The sequence below is a fragment of the Puma concolor genome, chromosome D2 (genome assembly GCF_028749965.1).
Source record: "Puma concolor isolate L17-30 chromosome D2, mPumCon1.1.hap2, whole genome shotgun sequence".
Taxonomy (NCBI): Eukaryota; Metazoa; Chordata; class Mammalia; order Carnivora; family Felidae; genus Puma; species Puma concolor.
Window position 1 is genome coordinate 7,899,222 of NC_141677.1, and position 15,225 is coordinate 7,914,446.

Genomic DNA, 15,225 nt, shown 5'->3' on the forward strand with positions numbered 1-15,225 from the left:
TAAACATTTTTTACAAAGTTATGGCTGTTAATAAAATGATTATTCAGATGTTATCCTCAAAATATTTGTTTTCTGTTAAGTCTGAAAAATTCAAGGCACACCCATGTGCGGCCGGACTGCCTGGATGGGAACCCTCGTGCAGGCTCGGTCACTTACAAGCTCTGCGACCTTGGGCAAGTTACCTAACTTCTCTGTACTTCAGCTGCATCGTGCAAACAGGGACAATACTGTTAGGATAGAGGCTAGTTTGAATTGGTTAATACACTTCAAACATTTTGGAGAGGGCCTGGTTTATGGCGAGTGCTATTTAAATGTTAGCTATTCTTGTTTCTCCTTTCTCTTTTTCAGTCAGAGAAATAGGATTTCTCTATATCCTTCTGTTTGTCTCATTAGAAAGTTCCCGATGGATCAAGAAGGGCAAACAGCTACATGTGTTTGTCCTGTGGGGCTGGTCTGTGTCAGGGACAAATGCACTGTGGTGCACTCTCCTGCGTTTCATTTCTTCCCACCTCCAATTTCCACCAGTGCGAAGGATGACAATTTGCCTGTCTTCTCCCCCGCTTACCCCTACTCTTCAGCCCTCTCCTCATGTGCCCCTCTTATTCTCATAACACCTTGGAGAAAAGTTTGGCGAATTTGGGGTCAGGCAATACCTGGGGCTATTGGGCCATCCCACTAAAGGTTCTGACTTTCCAGAACCATTTCCAGGGTACCTCTGCATTCGGACAATCCAAACGTGACTTCAATTTAAAATGTCAAGCACAGCCCAGAGATGACAAGTCTGAGAAGAGGAGGATGTTCGGCATTGCCTGATTCCGAAATAACAAACAGCCCGGGTGCCTGAGTGACGTATAGCCCGCTCTAGGAGACTCCGTAAGTGCAGAGATGGAATGGTGACTTCCAGTCTTTCACGACTGAGGTGGGAAAGACCGTGTTGCAAAGAATGCTCTTATATAGAAGACAGAGTTTTCTTTTTGTTTGTTTCAATAAAAGTTTGAAAGATGGTACGCTGCCTGTGTTGGACGCTATAGAAAGCAGAATGAACCTTCCGGTCCGATGACCCAGGCATCCCCAGAATAATCCCATTTGGCGGTCGTTTGAGAATGACGGTAACCCTGAGGGTGCGTTACCCTGGACGCTTCTGCTGTGTGGGTCCCCACCATCGGCAGCCGGTCCGATAATGTCCCCTGGGTCGCAGCACCACCTGGAGAAGCCCAGGGCTCAGCGGCAGCCTCTCCCCTGGACTCGCTGCTTCCCAAGGCCACAATCTCCCCAACGCCATCTGTATTTTCAATGGGATAAATCACTAAGGAGTTCCCCGTGTCTTCTCCTGAACTTTTTATCTTCACTGTTCTAGAATACTGACCCCAAACTGAAAGAAACACAGAAAGACTTTAGTAAAAAGGAGAAAGTAACGTCAACACAGACTGAACAGCACAGTCCGTCATTATACAGCTCTTGTGTTAAAGGGCTGACAGTCAAGTTCCCAGCAAGTTCATTTTGTCGAAAGATACCATTCTGTGTCAGTTTCTGCCGTGACACATCTCTCTATATCTATCTCTAATTAGAAACAGTGTGAGACTTGTTGTTTCAGGGGAAAATATCCAAATGGATGCACTCTGATTAGTTGGAAATTTTAAGTAAAAACATTTTCTTTATCGGCAGCACTAATGAACAATAAAAGTTAACTAAGATAGTCATTCCAAGGTATTTCAAGAATTTGAATCACCTGTTCTTTCATTCAGTAAGTAATCATTACATAAAAAATTATGTATATGCTCATGTGAAATGAAGTGTCCTAAATTTGTAGGTGGTATTGAGAAAAAAAATACATGTCTGGCATATACAATGCTGCTGAAAAGTAATTATTCAGAATGTAAAATATATTCAATATTTACATATTTTAATGGCAGGAGAATTCTGCAATTACTTGCACACTGAGAATGAAAACAAAACTCCAAACCTACCTAATTCTCTAACTATTGTAAGTATATTTGACTGCCTGTGGCCTATTAACATTAATAGATAAAATTCTACATTCACTTTCTATATTTATCTTATTATAAAGTCATTTGTAAATGCAAAAGAGTATTCTGGCACTGTCGCTTATTCAGAACACTTTAAATTATTATAAAAAGGAAAAAAAATGCCTCGCTGGTCTTTTCATCTACTTGAACCAAAAATGAAAATTATAAAATTCTAAAATAAATAATGGTGACTTTACAGGCGCTGAATGGTTGAAACAGAGACAGAGCTCACTGATTTATGTTGAGCACGATTAAGTAAGAGAATTAAGCTGTACCCTTTGTGCTAATTGCAAATAGACATTGTGTTCTTTCACTTTCATATAAGAAACAATGAATAAGTCAATGAACACTACCCCTGAAAAAAAATTTTCTGATAATGATATTGGTTAAAAATAGCCAATTATTGGCTTCATGTTAGGGATAAATAGAAATGTCGCAATCTAATCCATGATTCAGAAAACTTATATCATATGTCAATGATTAAACAAGAAATTATCCAGGCAAGAAATGTTCAAAATCTTTCTTAACTAGCCATAAACTTATTAGCAGGCAGGCTAAATACTATTTCTGCATAATAAATGTTAGAAAATCCAACAGTGTCACTTCAAAGGCAACGAGAGCTTTCAAATCCTAAAGTGATTTCTTACCAAGAAACCAAAACGATGCTTAGACAACAGACTGCCCCGTGGGAACGACAAGGAAAGAATTATGGGTGGATTGTGGTGTGCCAACAACGGACATCCAGCACACGCTGGGCTAAATTGACGGCATGTGTCTGTGAGCACTGGTGTGCTGGGGATGAAAGGTGGAGGGCACGTGAACTTTTCCATCATTATTCTGAAGCCATGGTCCTAAAGGGGATATCAACCCCTGGAGACAATCTCCAGAGATGTTACGCCCGTAGTTCAAGACTTCCTTCTCCTATTTACTTTTAAATCCTTTTCTCTTCTCACATTGATTTGCCACAGCACTAACTTAAAGAACACCCTCCCGCCCGATCCAAGGTCACTGAGCTCCAAGGGGAAGTACAGGGGAAAGTGTTTCCATGTGCCTGTCCTGGCATCTGTGCGTTCGTCCTGGTTTGCTAGCGGGAACTTTATGAATTTGGAGAGCACGCTTCTCTTCAAAGAATTAGTGGGGTCTTACAAAACTTACTAACAGGCACATCCTTGCAACATGCTAAGTGAAACGACTGTGGATGAAAAAGATTTTCTCTGGGTTCAACTAAAGACATTTCCAAAATATCAGCATTTTGAAACTTCAAAGCAATTTTGGCTTTCCCAATAATGGGTACGATGTAAGTAACTGTCTATGAAGGGACAAACCCTTTTCTCTGTAAAACAAAACAAAACAAAAAAGCTATCTCCTTCAAAGGCCTAATTAAGTTCCTAGATCATTTCCAAGTAAACTGCTCTGAGTTTCCTAGAACTACTTAGATGATCAGTTCTTGACTTAGCAAAACCGTAAGGATGTAAAGACTCTTTCAAACTTGCAGAGAAAGCAATTGGGATTATTTATAAGAGACAAAACAGGTAAATCCTTCACCGTCCCTACATCCTCAGTGAGTAATGATCATAATGTTCACAATTACGATCATTCTCAGATGAGAATGAGCGAGCTTCATTAAACACATTATTACAAATGAAAATAATTCCTGGGAATAGCAGTTTTGCCATACTGCTGTAACAAATCGCCACACACATAGTGGCTTAAAATAACACAACTATATTATCTCACGGAAGTCTGAAATAGGTCTTAGGGAGCTAACAGCATGGTGTCCACGAGGCTGTGTTTGAGCCTCTGGAGGCTCGAGGGGAGGATCTGCTCCTTGCCTGTCCCAGCTGCCGGACGGCCCATGGCCTTTGACTGGCAGCCGCTTTCACCTCCAGAACCAGAAAGCGCATCGTTCTGAACCCTGCTCTCTCCATCACATTTCAACCTGCTTGCCCTGCTCCCATGGTTCTACTAGACTTGCAAACCCGTGGGTCATTTGTTGGGCACAAGAAGCACGTCAATAGTAAGGAGCAGCGTGGTGGAGTGGTTAGGGCCTGGCCCCTGGATTCAGCCTAACTGGGTTCCAATGCCAGCTCGCTCGTTAACTGCGTCATTGGGCAATTTTCTCATCTTTAAACGGGACCTACTTCGTCAAGTTGTTTCAAGAACCAACTTACTTCGCCACGTGTGAAACACTCTCATATCCAAAACATAATATCGAAAAAATGAACTAGATTATCTTTTCTTAGTAAACACACTTAGATCTTTTTTTTTCCAAGGTTGCAGATCGGAGGAACGGTTCCGATGGTTTGGAATTGTTGCTCCTGTTGAAACTACGGAATCCTCTGAGAGCCCCCTGGTCAGGACACCAGGTTCACCAGCAGGGATTTGCAATGTTAGTCCAGTTTTCAAATAACCCAAACAACCGCCATACTCTTTGGCGGTAACCCAAGAAACCAGGCATTGTGACCACGAATATGATCGTGAAATTTTAACAGAAAAGCCGAATCGGAGGGTGAGGTTCCTTGTCTTTCTTAAATGCCTTTGATTTAACGTGTCCCCGTATCTCTTCAGACAGATCGTGTTGGCTCACGGCATCCTTCCGTTGAACACAGAAGAGTGGCTGGTGAGGAAGGAAAGCCTCTGAGGCCTGACAAACAAACACACTGGTAGACGTGTGTTTCACACAGCACCTGCCTCAGCTGTACTATTATTCTTCTCCACTGTGCTGTCTGGAAGGGCCGAGACTGGATTCCAACACATGACGTACAATACGTGTTGCTCGAGATATAAACACTTAGTGGACATTAAATATGACATCAGTTTTCTTCCCCCCGAATAATTAAGCAGTGTGTTTCGTTAGGAGTTTTAAAAACTCCTTCTGGCTGAGCTACCAGGGACAATGCTTTATTTAGTCAGCGGCCAAGACTCTGGGTACCTGTCTCTAAGCATCCAAGCGCGATGACGTAACCACCTCTGCGGGCAGTCAAGAGGCGCTGAGACCACCACTGTGGGAGAAGCTTTCCAGATCGCCACACTGAGGAGGCAGCATTACCAGAACCACCCCTATATTTGCTAATTTAATAGACAGACTCGGAGGGGCCTGGGCGGCTCAGTGGGTAGGACGTCCGACTTCAGCTCAGGTCATGATCTCACGGTTCGTGGTTTCGAGGCCCGCATCGGGCTCTGTGCTGACAGCTCGGAGCCTGGAGCCTGCTTCGGATCCTGTGTCTCTGTCTCTCTGCCCACCTCCTCCCCCCTGCCCCCCCAGCTCATGCTCTGTCTCTCTCTCTCTCAAAAATAAATATTTAAAAAGATAGACTCAGTGAATTCTTAAAATTTACGTAGGTGCACCTCACGAGATAACTAGCTATGTTACACTTTCACAATATTACAGATATATCCCTACCTATTTCTGAGGAGAGATATACTTTTAAAAGTCCACACACTCAAAGGTCAACTAATCATAGTAGGATTCTCTTGACACACACGGAGTGTTGAGCATTCCATGAAGCCCAGGAATGAGAAAACAAAGGCACGTATATCATCGGACAACAGCATCAATACGCATTGAGGTATGCTTGTTCGGAACCACTAGGAAGGGGAGCGGACTGCCACATGTGAATGTTCGGCAGGGCATCTGGCTTAGTGTCATTTCACACTTAGGGGAGTGAGGCTGGCGGACTGCGTCCCACGTGAAAACTGCTGAATGCTCCCATGCACACGGGACCACAGAGCAACCTGGGGCTCTCGCCACGCACCTGCTGCCCTCTGCTATCTCATCTCCTAAAACTCAGTCCCTCGTATGTCCAAAAACAAAAAACAGAAAACAAAACCAAACACCAAAAAAACAAGCAAACGAGAAAGCCAAAAAACAAAATGCACTGCCCATGCCTGTAAAAATAAATTGGCAACATATCCAATTTGCTTGTGATTCTAAATGTGCTTCATAATACGAGATAAAAAGGGGGAAAGTTGAAAAATCATTCTTGTTTTGAAGCGCTAAACAGAAGGGAATGAATGAGAGTGTAGGACAGATGAATTTAGAGAGGTAGAGAAATGTGCCACTCTGGAGTCAACCTGGAAAGCCAGTGCTGGCATCAGACTGATTGGCTGATTTACACAATCAGCGAATGTTTGGTGCATAAAGAACCTTACACATCACCTACTCGGACCTCATGTCGTAGTTAAGAAGACTGACACCCAAGAAAAGTGGTTTGACTTCTTTTTTTTTTCTATTCATAAACTGAAACCCAGGTTTTAAACTCCTCCACGTATAAAACATTATCAGATTTAAAACAACTAACACTGAAACTTACTACTGTAGAAGTTGGTATTAAACCCAGGAGTTGCTTCAGAATATATACAAATAATTATGTCTTAAAATTCCATTCCTCCTTCATCACAATATCCACACTCACACCCACACCTACCCACCTACCCACACACAAAACCCCCAAACTTTCTTTTCTTTTGGTTGTTGCTGTGCTTTGTTGTTGCTTTAGATATGGCTCTTTGCAAATGGGGAAAAGATCACCCCAAATTCCTGCTATGATCCATTCAGTGGTTTTATTGTACAAGTAGAATGGCTTTATAGAAATAAAGATTATTGGGGCGCCCGGGTGGCTCAGTTAAGTGTCCAACTCTTGGTTTCGGCTCAGGTCATGATCTCACAGTTCATGAGTTCAAGCCCCACATCGGGCTGTGTGCTGACAGTGCGGAGCCTGCTTGAGATTCTCTCTCTTCTCTCTGTCTGTCTGTCTCTCTCTCTCTCTGCCCCTCCCCCACTTGTGTACACATTCCCTCTCTCAAAATACATAAACTTAAAAAATTTTTAAAAAGAAAGATTATTTATGTTTGTAAAACTTCAAAAAATCATTCCACTAAAATATAGTAGTTTGCTTTTCTTTTTATGGGAGTTTAGTGAGGGAACAGGCTAAGAGGAAGAATTTTTTTTTTTTTTTTTTTGGTAACTGATTTTTTTTTCTTTCTTCAACATACCATACGTGGATAGTAGGTGATGGGACAGTTGAGGCTAGAAAGAGTACAAATTGAAGAAGTCTTACTTTCTCGTAGTCGGCCACAACGTGTAACCAACTACAGTGGGGATTTCATCATTCAATTAATAATCCATGCATTCAAGAAATATTCCTTGGGTGGTGGAAGGTGGTGGAGCCAGAATAAGACTTGGGGAACTCAAATTTAGTGGATGAAAGAGAGAAGCTAATCACTGTTAAAAAAAACAAAAAACTTTTTGAACCTTGGTTTGAATATGAGTTTTGTTCTTTCCTCCCCCCAAATCTAATGTATTCGGGAAAGGTGAAAACTTGTTAACCAAGCTGTTTGTAAACAACAATGAAATATTTCCCTCTCGCTCCTCCTCTTTGACATTTTATAAACATGCTTTCTGACATCTTTGCCCTGTGAAGTCATGTTCAAGAAACTCACATTTCAAACAGCGGTTATACACACAACTGCCTTTTTGCAGGATCGTTTCAGATTAGACTGTAGACTAAATTTTAGACTTAGAAGCCTCTTTGGAGACCTGGACGTCAGTGGTCTCATTTTACAGAGGAGGAAAATGAAGTCCAGATAGACTGGCATTTGCCCAAGGTAACCGTTTAAAAGTTGATACAGAGAATTCTACATAGAATTCTAATTATTCTAATTCAATAGTCTGTCCAATTTTTCTGCAGAAAACACACACCCAGAAGCTCCTCTTTGTCAAATCGGGAACGCTTGCCCTTTGAACTCAAGAGGCAATGGCCGAGCCACTGAGCCACATGCGTCAGCCGCCCAGCTTCTTAACTGTGTCATCCCTTAATGGCTGATGTCCTCTGGCCACCAGGGACCGAGAAGTACAAGGCAAAGACAGAGAACTACCCTGCAAAAACCCCCACAGATTTTCAAAGCTTACCACTTACGACTAAAGAAAAATCAACGTATCAAAACAGCCCTCTCGTGAAAAATCAAAGTGATAAATTTTATCAAAAAATTTTAAATACTTCCAAAGTCTAAAGAAGAAAAGCGCTCCCTTCCCCCACCCCCTTTAAAAATAATTCTAGGGGCGCCTGGGTGGCTCAGTCGGTTAAGCTTCCGACTTCAGCTCAGGTCACGATCTCGCGGTCTGTGAGTTCGAGCCCCACGTCGGGCTCTGTGCTGACAGCTCAGAGACCGGAGCCTGCTTTGGATTCTGGGTCTCCCTCTCTCTCTGCCCCTCCCCTGCTCATGCTCTGTCTCTCTCTGTCTCAAAAATAAATAAAAACATTTAAAAAAAATTTTTAAATAAATAAATAAATAAAAATAAAAATAATTCCACTGTCAGTTGACACAGAAAAATCAAGTGATGCAGATGGCAAGGACTGAGAACTATTTGGGGAACTCTGGTCTGTCCGTGGACTAACAGTCACACTTATTTATAAAAATGCAGGGGCGCCTGGGTGGCGCAGTCGGTTAAGCGTCCGACTTCAACCAGGTCACGATCTCGCGGTCCGTGAGTTCGAGCCCCGCGTCGGGCTCTGGGCTGATGGCTCAGAGCCTGGAGCCTGTTTCCGATTCTGTGTCTCGCTCTCTCTCTGACCCTCCCCCGTTCATGCTCTGTCTCTCTCTGTCCCAAAAATAAATAAACGTTAAAAAAAAAAAATTTAAAAAAAAAAAAAAAAAAAAATGCAGATCTCTACATCTTCGCTCATGGATGACATCATCAGGCATTCGGATCCTGAGTGTTTGAGCCTGTGCCCAAATGAAATTCTACTGCTTGTGATCATAACACACCCTTATTTTTCAAAAAGAAAAAAAACGAAAGCACTGAGAATCAGAAGGGACCTTGGAAAGAATGTGCAGCAGGAAAAAGATGTCAGGCTTTACAGTCAGCAGTTTGGTTCTTCTAGTAAGTAGCGCTGTAGCCGTAGAAGGTGACTTTTATCTCCCTAGTCTCCCCTATACAGCGAAAGCAATTCGCTCTAGTTCTAAGTTCCCAGCTAGCTGGGTGCAGCAAGAAGTGATAAGCAGCAAGGGAACTAAAGGGAACCAAACCCTTCTGGCAATAGGTGCCAGTCACGTGACAAACACAAGTTAAACAGCAACAGCGGCAGCCTCTATTGTTGACCCCTGGTCATGTGCCAAGAGTGAACCAGGAGCTTCAATACATTATCTTACTTACTCTTCCCAGATGAATGCCCTGATGGGGTAGGAAGTATCATCTCAGTTGTTCAGAAGAGAGATCAGGGAGTCAGAGAGGTTCTGTTGTGTGCCTGAGGTCACACAGCTAACAAGCAGCAGAGCCGGGACTAGGAAGAAGAGTGGAAGAAATGGCCAGACCTTGCTCTAAGCCCAAGTACGTACAAAACAACACATTTCGGAAGGACTGGAAGAGAAGTAGAGACAGATCCTCCCACTATGACCTCCTGAAAAGCCAGGGTGAGGGCTCCTTAGCCTCTGTGAACTCAGAATCTGGGACAATTCCTGGAATACAGCAAGCGCTCAGTAGACGCACGTAGGTTATAATTAACTGGAACGCAACTGGCAGTGTGGGTAATAAGGAATCACATTCTCCCAAAGCCAAGTCTTGGTGATGACAGTAAGTAGCAAAGGCAGAGAATTAGTGAGCACATTCATGAAGAAAGCCATCAGTTACAGACTAAAAACACCTTTATGTATCTCCTGTCTAATAATGACTGCTATGTTCACGGAGCTTTGCCACCAGTACATCATCCTATAAATATTCCAATCGCCGAGTCTTGGCATTACCTTGAAATGTAAAGGACAGGGGCGCCTGGGTGGCTCAGTCGGTTGAGCGTCCGACTTCGGCTCAGGTCACGATCTCACGGCTCGTGAGTCCGAGCCCCGCGTCGGACTCTGTGCTGACAGCTCGGAGCCTGCAGCCTGCTTCAGATTGTGTCTCGTCTCTCCCTGCCCCTCCCCCGCTCATGCTCTGTGTCTCTCTCTCTCTCTCTCTCTCTCTCAAAAATAAACATTAAAAAAAAAATTTTTTTTTAATGTAAACGACAATGAAGGGGATATGTGCACAAACACACACACACACACACACACACACACACACACGTGTATCTGTATTTTGGGACGGCTTAAAAACACTCTATTATACATGCTATATGGCAAATATCTACATAAAAGTTGTAAAAGTGAATCAAAAGCTCAATTTTCTTCTTTGTTTTAATTCAGTAGGCTCCATGTCTGACGTGGGGCTCGAACCCACGACCTTGAGATCAAGAGTCGCACGCTCTGCCGAATGAGCCAGCCCGGCCCCCCAGCTTAGTTTTCCTTTATTCAGTTGATATCTACAAACTGAAGTCAGGGCAGAATAAATTCACAGTCTTGTTAGATACGTGCAGCCACATTTATACAAGTGGAGCGTCAGTAATTTGATAGCTTGTTCTTTTGGGGGGCAGAATGAAAACAAAGAGAATGTTGGTCTAACAGAATTCTCAAAGAAAATATCACCGTGGTCAAACCAAAATTCCCCACAGCAACAGCCGACATACGGACCGCCACATCCAGTGACTAAATTGTGTTTACGCTTTTCTTAAGCAATCGAGTTCATTCTGACCATTTATCTACGAAGCCTTGTGCCAGAATACTGCCTATTCATTTTCTATATTCTGTTTGGCAAACAGAGCATGACACACAGCAATACAGAAGAAAAATATAATCCCGGGATGCGTTTGCAATCATCGCAGGGAAGTGTTCTAAATGGTCTTGGGCCTGTGGCACCGGCTTTCTGAACCACATTTCAACACTGCCACATGCTGTTCATCTCTGTGTCCTGCAGTCTGTGAGTGCCACGAGTGGCCTCAGTTCAAGGATGAGTCACAGCCCACGTTTACAACGCTGTTAACTCTTCGAAGCACCAACCGGTCTTGGAAAAGCGAAGCGTAACAACCTTAAGAATTAGCAATTTTTTTTTTTTTAATGTTTGTTTATTTTTGAGAGAAAGAGATGGAGCGCGTGCAAACGGGGCAGGGCAGAGAGAACGGGACAAGGGATCCGAAGCAGGCCCTGCGTTGACAGCAGACCGTCCAATGTGGGGCTCGAACTCGCGAACTGCGAGATCATGACCTGAGCTGAAGTTGGACACTCAACCGACTGAGCCACCCAGGCGCCCCAAGAATTAGTAATTCTTCAAGAATTAATAATTCTTCAAGAATTAATAATTTCTAATCAAGATTCTGTGAAACATCATATGTGGAATTTAAGAAACACAACAGATGAGATAGGGGAAGGGAAGGAAAAATAAGGTAAAAACAGAGAGGGAGACAAACCATTAGAGGCTCTTAAATACAGAGAACAAACTGAGGGTTGCTGGAGGGGCGGTGGGTGGGGTGGGGGGATGGGCTAGATGGGTGATGGGCATGAAGGAGGGCACTTGCTGGGAGGAGCACTGGGTGTCATATGTAGGTGACGAATCAGTAAATTCTATCCCTGGAATCCTTATTACACTCTATGTTAACTAACTTGGATTTAGGTTTTAAAAAATTTTTTAAATGAAAGAAAAAATAAATGAAAAAAAGATTCTGTGAAACATACTATCGTATTCATGATAAAGCGGGTCTCTATGAGCACATTGTTTGCCTGTGAGAAGAGCAGAGAATCCACCAGGAAGATGTGATATACAATGCATTGAATTTACTAATGTGTTTGAATTTATTTTATAAATTTCATAACATTCTCTCTTGATCAATGCAGATTCTATGTGGTACCCCATAGGCACCCTTTTACATACTCTAAGGAAAAAGATATTAAAGGCAGTGCAATACCCAGGTACCTGTAGTGTGCTTCAGGAAAGGAGTCGTGTTATATGCAGTTTTGTTCTTTTGTGACTGATAACAGAGAAGCTGAGAAAATCCTTGTGCAATGAATATGTGGATGAATGAATAGGCACGGTTCGGAATTTCAGATATTTCTAGAGAATGATGACCACGTCCTCAAAGAAACTACCATGTGCCTCTAGTTTCCTTTTTAAAGAAAAGAACCTATGTAGAAAAAGATCCAAAACTACTTGTCATTTTTACATGTTCTTCCCATATCCGGCAGCAGCTTCAACCAAAGCAAAGGTTTCCCTGAGTGAACAAATCAACCACAAAAGGGCTTCCGCAGGCTCTCACCTCCCAAGACATGCCCTCGCTCCACCTGTGCCCTGCTGCCCTGTCTCCCCTGCTGTTCAACTGGGGGGGGGGGGGGGACATTCCAGCTGCCACTGAAGGCCCCAACCTCTGTCTCCTACTCAGGACCCCGGGTTGTTTCTACAACACAAGATTCTGTCCGATCTGGTGCTACACCACCAAGTCTCCCCTTCCTACTAGATTCGTCCCATCAGCATACAGACGCGTTATAACATATCCCATCTTAAAAACACAAAACAAGGCCATTCTCAGTAGGGATGATATCACCCTTAATGGGCAAAAACTGACTCTTGCGGGGTGGAAAATTCTTGCTCTTTTTATGTAGAAAGCATATATATACACATACATACATATATATTATTCACATACATATAATATGTAACAAATGTAAACCATATCAGTGACACCAGAATTTCATTAGGGTGCGGGAAGAACAATTAGAAAAAAATGTCTAAAAAAGCTCCTTAGGGAAGGGATCATGAAAAAACCGATTGACAAACGTGGGTCTGAACCAACAATCTCGATGTCTTCTCTTCCTGTTTTTTCTCAAGCCTTCTGCAATCTGTTTTCCGCTCCCACTACCCCACAGAAACTATCGTCCATGTCACCCATGCCCGCCATATTCCCAAATCCAACGGCCAATTCTTACGTGAGACTATACGCAGCATACGGCATAGCTGACCACTTCCTCTTTCTTCCAACACGTCCTTGGCATTTTCTCCCTAACTACCTGAACCCTTGAGATCCGGTATCAGGAAGAGGACTGATGCAAAAGGTTAGGGATTCTTGTACATTTGGATTTCAATCACTCTTGGACACACCGCCAGCCAGCACAGCTATCGCCCAAGCCCTGCCTTTCTGGCCTGTATGTCTACAGTCTCCGTCCGTCTGGCAGTTCAGTCCTCTGACAGTCTAACTTCCACACAGCAGCAGAACACCTCCATAACCTAAGTCCGATCACGTCATTCCTTCCACGGCGTTCCATCTCTCGCGGAGTAAAAGCCAAGGTCTTTATCACAGCACAAAGCCACACACAGCTAGGCCCTGCGTCCTCTCTGCCCTCGTCCTCCACCGCGGCCCCTCCTTGGGACCGTATGCCAGCTACACTGGCCTCCCTGAGAAACTGCTGCTTCTGCTTGGAGATCCCTCCAGACATCGTCATGGCTCACGCTTTCACTACCTTCAGGTCTCTGCTGCTCAAGCTCACTCGTCACAGAGCAGTTCACACTGCATGCAGAAGTACGCCTTGTCATTTTTTGGGGCGCCTGGGTGGCGCAGTCGGTTAAGCGTCCGACTTCAGCCAGGTCACGATCTCGCGGTCCGTGAGTTCGAGCCCCGCATCGGGCTCTGGGCTGATGGCTCAGAGCCTGGAGCCTGTTTCCGATTCTGTGTCTCCCTCTCTCTCTGCTCCTCCCCCGTTCATGCTCTGTCTCTCTCTGTCCCAAAAATAAATAAACGTTGAAAAAAAAAAAATTAAAAAAAAAAAAAGAAGTACGCCTTGTCACTTTTTATCTCCCTATCCTGTTCCATTTTCTTTCCCAGCACTATTACCTCACCTAGATATTGCCTTATTTCCCTCCTCCTCCAGGAATAGAATATTAGAGGATATTACGTCTCCTTCCCCAAAATAAGAGCTCCTTGGGGGCTTTTATTGTTTGGTTCACTGCTCTACTTGAAGTGTCCAGAACGGTTTCTTACTGTATGTTGGTATCATGAAAAATCCGATTTCAACATCTAAATAGAAGACTACAGCTGCCATAGTTTAAAAATAAAACTGGATTTGAACTTTCCTTCTTGAAATAAAATCTCATCATCTAATAGGCCTGTAGCAAATAAAACTATAAGATACAAAAAAAAATGTCTAATAACTCACAGAAATGGAAAGCAAACTCTGCTTTGGCTAGAGTGGTTTTCTTTGGCTACTATTTCATGGAAGAAATTTTAGGAGACGCCAACATTCAAATAGCTTCCTCAAAGCAACAGAAACTTCTACACTGGTAAACACAAAACGCTCTTTTAGATTATCGCTCTCATTCTTTTCTAGAGCAAACATTCAAGTCAGAATGGGAAAGCGTCAGACTCTAGTAACAGCACTTGGGAAGAATGAGGGGGGACGCACGTATCCGGTCAGCGCAGAGCCCTGTCTTACCAATCCGACACAATGGAATGAGAAACTTTTTATATGAGATCCTTTTGTGACAAAGGAAAACAAGTTGGGGGGACAGCGTATCCACTGCAGAATGCTGGTATTCCTTTAGCCCTCCCTGCCTCTCTTTTGATCTCAATGTTTACAATTCCTTACTTCAAAATTAGTAGCTGAAGGTGGTAATACTTTCTTCTTTGTGTTTAGCACGTTTTATCCGAACCTTCCGAGATTTCCGCTAGAAAGCTAAAAATCTCAGCCCTCAAATTTCTTCTCTTTCAAATGCCTTTGTCAGCGCAGAAGGGAAACGGTTTAGTTCCATTCACTTGGTGACCGAGTCGGTGATAACGATGTAATTCGATAAACTATAGCTCTTTCCTCTTTCATCTCACCCCACATCTAGTTTTGACGTTTCTTTTTAAAGCCTTTCTGTTTTCGAAGAACTCTGAATGGAAAATAGAGTTCCGAGTCCTGAAGGAAGTGCACAGTCAGTAAGGCAGCATTAAGTAGGGATCTTTTCTTCTGCCAGAGCAGCAACCTGGTGGCCTCGTTTGCAACATCACACCGCTATTGACAGCATGTGGACGAGAACACAAAGGCCACAACACTAACATCGTTGACATCTTTATATCAAGCATGGGGAGATCACACACACCTGTGCTGGGGAAAGGGACAAGAAGGTAACCAGCCTGAATCACCAGCGCCTGGAGGAGACTGGATTCCAGATTGGCCACCCCACAGCTATGTGACCTCAGACAGGTTCACTTGGCATCTCGGAGTCTCACTTTCCTCTTCCATAAAGTGGAGGTTAAATACTCACGAGGCAGGGGTGCCTGGGTGGCTCAGTGAGTTAAGTGTCCAGCTCTTGATTTCGGCTCAGTTCAAGATCTCACGGTTCATGAGTTTGAGCCCCGCATCG

The 15,225-nt window shown here is 43.5% G+C and overlaps 1 protein-coding gene and 1 long non-coding RNA gene across 13 annotated transcripts in view; both read right to left on the minus strand.

Moving 5' to 3' along the window:
• Positions 1 to 15,225, minus strand: part of RNLS (renalase, FAD dependent amine oxidase) — a 332,808-nt gene that overhangs the window by 296,390 nt on the left and 21,193 nt on the right. The gene's annotated exons all lie outside the window — the stretch shown is intronic.
• LOC147575754 (uncharacterized) lies at positions 12,464 to 14,455 on the minus strand. Its single transcript, XR_015241517.1, has 2 exons — positions 13,661 to 14,455; positions 12,464 to 13,408 (listed from the first exon to the last, which is right to left on the minus strand). It is a non-coding gene; the product is annotated as an uncharacterized LOC147575754 (long non-coding RNA).